This window comes from Halichoeres trimaculatus, unplaced genomic scaffold (genome assembly GCF_033239565.1).
Source record: "Halichoeres trimaculatus isolate MK-OKI-2021-1 unplaced genomic scaffold, fHalTri1.1 fHalTri1_scaffold_15, whole genome shotgun sequence".
NCBI classification, from domain to species: Eukaryota; Metazoa; Chordata; class Actinopteri; order Labriformes; family Labridae; genus Halichoeres; species Halichoeres trimaculatus.
Genome location: NW_027437193.1, coordinates 13,750,428 through 13,756,427, shown reverse-complemented (window position 1 = coordinate 13,756,427; position 6,000 = coordinate 13,750,428). Strand labels below are relative to the sequence as shown.

The window sequence follows — 6,000 nt, the reverse complement described above, 5'->3', positions numbered from 1 at the left end:
TTGTAGCTGTTTGCTACAACATGCAAAACATCTGTTGAGAAACTGAAGGGTGACACCACATCAGTGTTTCATACAGTCTATGTGTTGAGTATGTCATATATTAGACATGTTAAACTGAGCCTGGGTCTGCTGTTTGGGTTGTTGTGGCTGCTCAGGGCCATGTGGTAGGCTGGTCATGACTTTGATGAGGGGCACCCTTTCATCTGAGTGCAAGCATCTTGTGTTTGTTGTGAGTCATTAAAAATATGCCTGACATTTGAAACCATTTTAAGCAGAAAAAAAATCCAGATCTACTGTGTTAGTGACAGACGTAAACCTACTTAACATGTACAGAGCAGTTTTGATTGTTTAAAGGTACAATAAGGTCAAGTGTAGCACTTTACCAGGCCCCAGGTGACACTGAAGGCTTTACATGAGCAATAACCTGGGTGTGAATGAGCCTTGGTTTGCTAATGGATCACAGCTAAGCCATTAGAGAGACAGGGCTGGGAAACAGAGCAGTGAAAAACTCATGGAGGTTACTGTAGTCGAGTGAGGAGTGAAGTCACTTAGCAGATCACCATGAGAGCAGCTGCAGGATCATCAGGACTCATTTACCGTTAATTAACAACCCTTTCACAATAAGAGTCTTGACCTGAGGTGTATCACCGCGCTTCAAATGCCCTCGTGCTCTTCAATGTGCTAAGAGCTGTCTGTGACGTTTGTGGCGGAGTGCACGAGACTTCAGAAGAGTCAACTTGCATCATGTTGGGGTGAAACAGCAGGGGGTCTTCAGCTGGCTTTATGACAGCATGGGAAATTAGGTGCACCTGGTCAGCCTCGCGCAGCTGCTGCTCACGCGAGGGCCTCGGGGAAAGAGTCCAAACACAACCGAGTGACTGAGCACATACAGCGTGTGTGAAGAGATGCAAGTGTGTTCACTCATTCATTGACAACACCAACTGAGTCATGGCAGTCTGGCTGAGAAAATCCACCCATGCTTTTATTTTTTGCGTTTTAAATGCCATGTTGGTGGGGGAAGTTGGATCCCACGTTCACGCAGGAGAGAATAACTTTAAAGTACGGAGCAAGTTAAATATTATGTCTACAGTCTTATGCTGCAAATCTCATAGCATGAATCCCGCGTGAATTCTTACACACACACACACACACACACACACACACACACACACACACACACACACACACACACACACACACACACACACACACATGCAGAGCCGCAGTGCACGTGAATGTAATCGCTTTGGGGGGAAAAAATCGCTTTGTGAGGTTTTGCTGCGTCTTTAGCAGTGATGCGATGTAAGAAAAGGAGCAACAAACGTCACTCAAAACAGTCAGAAAAGTAGCATCATGTAATATTTATGGATCCAGAGTTGTGCGTGGCTGCTTTGGGTATAAACGGAGTGGATTGACGCGCGCACTAAAGCAGCCCGCATGTGATTTCCAGCTTCAGTCATCTTGGCAGCACGATGCGAGAGGGAGGCAGAGCCCGACTCGGAGCTGAGAAACTGGACCCTCTGCCAGAGATGTCGACGGAGAGGAATCCCTGAAACCGCCCGCTTTGTTTTTCCAGGAAATATGTACAAATGTGGTTTCGTGTTCAAGTGCGGGCTGTATTCCTTTTCGGTTTTTCTTTTCTTCTCTTTTTTTTTTGCACAGTGATAGTGGACCAGGATGCCGTGTGGGCGATGCTGCCACAAGGGATACATTGTGATTTCGCAGAGATGTTTTAGCCTCCGTTGCATAAATTAGAATAAGACAAGGCGACACATGAGGGATTGGAGTCTAAAGGGATCTCATAAGACTTCACCACCTGTTACTAGAAAATCAGGTAAGCCTCACAGAGCCTTTATTCCCTTCTTTTACATTTACATCACCTCATGATACAGTGCATGACGAACGCAGGTAGTTAATTATAACGCCAAACAGCCATTAAACGTCACGTTAATCCCTCTACAGTGTACTTTTTGGACATGTAATTGCTTTAATGCTGCCAGATTTATGCACCTATATGATCCGTGGAATGACAAAGCGTTACGTCCTCTCATAATCACATTTGTGTTCTGCAAACCGAGTTAGAGTTCACTTTAGATGGGTATTAACACGAACAAGCGTTCAATAATTGTATGATTTTAATAATATGTACAGAAAGCTTCTCATTGCCTCAGTGCAGGTACACAACATGCAACCCGCAGTTCCTTCAGCCAGTGCAGAGGCAGCAGACCTCTTTTCATCCACAGTGCTGCTATTCAGCTGCGTTAAAGTGCTCTCCCTGCACCGGTTGCCAATAATCATTTAAACACTTAATATTAAAAGTATGCTTTTTTAATTCCTCAGTACAGGCATAAGCTTCCAGGAAACAAGATAAAACAGAGGAGTGTTTCAGCTCAGCCCCCTGATGCTCCTGCTGCTGGTGGTCCAGTCAGTATTTTATTAGCCTGGCACAAACCTCCTGAATCCTCCAGTCTTTCACTAAATTTATGTTGCTTCTTTAACTACAAACTGCCGGATTGTTTTTCTCTTCATGCTCAGCAAGAAGACACACAATCAGCCAGTTTTGTAACCATGAATCCCACTGAGATGCAAGAAATCAGACTCCACATCAGTGATTTCTGGTTCCTGTCAGCTCTTTGAAACACTGTCAGGCTCACACAAGCATGCTAAAGAAGCTCAGCTGAACTGAGCTGAGCTGAGCTGAGTTGAGCTAAGCTGGTCCATTCCCCTCTGGTCAGAGGTCAGGAGCAATCTGGTTGATGTAGTGGAGGTCTCACTTCCTGCAGAAGGGAAGACGTTGACATGTCATTGACTATTTTATGCCCCGGCACACGCATCCTCCCCTCCTTCATTTCTGCTTGTGTCCTAAATCAAAGGGCAGTTTGGCAAAGTGACAGAGGTGGACTGGCAAGGAAATCAGGCTGGAGTAAAATGGTGTCAGGCATGTCTGGTCAATATGTCAGTAGGAGGGAGGAACGAGAGACACAACTTGTTAGCTGTGATGCATTCTGGGTCAGCTGATCAATGGAAAAAAACAACACAGTCACAAAGTCTCACTCACAGAAACCCTAATCTAAGCATGTAGGCATTGATCCCAACCCAGATTTTCACACAAGAGTCCCTTCACACTTTGTCTTTCCTACTTATCCAATCAATAGCCTGCTTTCCCCTCCCTTCTATTCAATCCCATCGGGTCGTTTAAAAATCCAGTCTTGCTAAACGTCCTGGAAACGCACAAGTGGGACAAGTTGTCTTAAAGCATTACTAGAAGCAGTGAATGTACACATTGGCATTAATTATGTATGTTAACACATTCAGAGTGATGTTTTGTTCCCAGTAGTGAGCATGCATTGGCTCTGCATGTAGTAGTTGCTCTGAATATTAAAGGGTTACACTTTTTATGCCCCGACTGAAGCATAAGTTCCTCTATTTGAATGACACATGGCTTTATTCAGTGAACTATTTTGACCATAAAAAATGTGCTGCGCTGAAAGTAAGTGACTTGACAAGATCCCAGAGAATGATGGAAGAGTTGGATTTCTTTGTGTGCATCCACATAAGAGAGTTTGGTGTCTGGAAACAGGGGAAGGAACATTTCCCAGCAGAGATTGTTAAAGGGCAGCTGCATGGGCGCGCGTATACAGTTTGTCACCGTGAGGCTGGACATCTTCATTACAATCCAGCCCAAGAGCCCGGCAGCAGAGAGAGGGAAATGCATCACGCCTGCTGTGTCTGCGGGGCTTTTATAGCAACTGTTTGGTCGACCATCCATACAAACAGCTCCAGATGTTGGAACCGCAGAGGAAAGGGGGCCATATGCTTTTATTGTGGTGTGATGTATTGCACCCGCAGCACCAATAAAATAAACTGTCTCAGGGTGTAGAAAGAATATTAGAGGCCTGTGCCACAAAGACACTGTCGTGCGACCGGAAAAGCATTAGAGTGGTTTAGTGGAGACTGATGGCTAATGAAGCGTGTGCACACCCAACTCTTGTGGCAGAGGAGACAGAAGACACAACTCATTTATATGCGCCTCATATACCAGCCCATCTGATTTAGAGGTCCAGGACTGCAACACAGACCAATGCACAGGGAGATACGCTAAGTAAGGCGATGAGGGGTCGGATCACGTATAATGATGTATGATAATGGCATGCTGCTTTACATCCAAGTGAACAAATCTTCACAGATAACAGGTTTACCTCCAGCACTGCATCATAGTTCAGCCCTGTGCTTTTACAAAGTGTAAGTACTGCAGGCCGGACAATTTTAGGTCACATTTGATTAATGTGGAGCCTCTGCTTATTCGTTAAGCACGACTGCTTTGACAGCAACAGCACAGCAGCAGCTCAACCTTGATGGAAGGCGGGCTTGTACACTGTAAATTCCATGATTGTGTTTCCCAGGAACATTTGCAATTCACTCAACCTGCGCTCGGTTAAACAGCCCAGAGCAGCAATTAAAAAAAACACGTCACAATTTTTTGCTTAAGATGGCAGAACAGGCTGAAAAGACATCACAGTTTGTGTTCACCTAAAGAGTTGGGAAATTGTCCCTACATCAAGTGATTGTTGAGTGTTTATTAAAAGCTGGAACACTAAGTGTATTGACAGAAACGTAATCACCCAGTAAGATGATAATTGATCAGTCTGTAGGTTGTTTAATCCAGGCATTCAGGCATTAAATTCATGGCTGGTTCGGCTTCTTGTTTCAACAAAAAGTGATGTTTTGAAGGCCGGCTCTTTAAGTTTTCATTATAGCCCTTCAATTTATGGACTCCATTATTATTATCCATCTTTCATAGCTTGCAGACACATCTTGTGTGCAGTTTTCAGCTGATTGGTTCACATTCTGCAGCTGGAAATGATCCCTAAGGAATCATGCAAATCTGCCAGGAAATAACTTAAACACACATTGATCTAAAGGTTGTCATTAATCCGTCTAAAAATAGTAATTGGCTTCTTGTCACACATTTTGAATTCATAAATAATTCGGCAGAGCAGCTGAGAAATAGTTCTATATTTCCCTGCTTTATATTTAGCAAGTGAGCAGATGTGTCCCTCGACTGTGCAGCATCATTTAAATGTAGCCTCGCCTTCAGCAATATGCTGAGCTTTCTAATCCTTTCATGTACTCGACACACAGCGTGGTGCCATTTCCAGGCCCCCAAGTCATCCCTGTAAGGCCTGAAGTACATAAATGTCTATATGCATATTTATTAAAACATATTTAAAACAAAGAGAAGGAATTTCATAAATCAATTAGGAGAGGATTCACATTATTCACTGTGGTGTAAAGACTGAGTGCTCATCTGTTGAGCCTAATTAGGACCCTCATGTAAGATATCATGCTTGACTAGCCCAATCCATTTATCCACAGGCATCCCACCATAATATCATATGCTAAAGGACACAAAAGATTACAGTCTTATTAGAGGACCTGTCACAGCAACAATGCTGGAGGATCACTTTCTTCCAGCTGCAGTTTATTATTCCGATGATGTCTATTTCTGCTCCCTGATATCACACCACAGAACACGCAACCAGTTTTCTTGAAATGAGTCCTGCTGATTTAAGCTGGCACCTATCAGATTTCCAGTGGCTTCCTGATGCCAAAAACATACATCATTGTCAGAAGGGTCAAGAGCTCAGTCTATAAACGTGTCCATCACTAATTTACTCCTCTGTCTATCACTCACAAGCATCTGGCATTCACTGCGCCGCTGGCTCTATCTCAGGCCCAGGTATCGACTCAGGAGGTAATGAAAGACTTATTTTTTTGACGAATGCTTCAAAAGGATTGAGAACATGATGAGATACTGTTCATATCTCGGCTCAGTGATCCTTCTTAAACATAACATGCGAGACAAGGAGAAGCATTACCTCCAGACACACACACACTCACACAGACACACATAGATTGTGTTCAATGCAAGGTGTGCTCTGTAAATATAAAACTGTTCAAGCAGCTGCATCGTGACACAACCTGCACTCAGACTGAAGG

General features: G+C 43.9%; 1 protein-coding gene across 1 annotated transcript in view; it reads left to right on the top strand.

Moving 5' to 3' along the window:
- Nucleotides 1–1,249: 1,249 nt before the first annotated feature.
- sntg1 (syntrophin, gamma 1) overlaps nt 1,250–6,000 on the top strand; it is a 41,383-nt gene continuing 36,632 nt past the window's right edge. The window contains exon 1 of the mRNA XM_074688488.1: nt 1,250–1,834. The gene's annotated coding sequence lies outside the window, so the exon portion shown is untranslated. The remainder of the gene's footprint in view (nt 1,835–6,000) is intronic.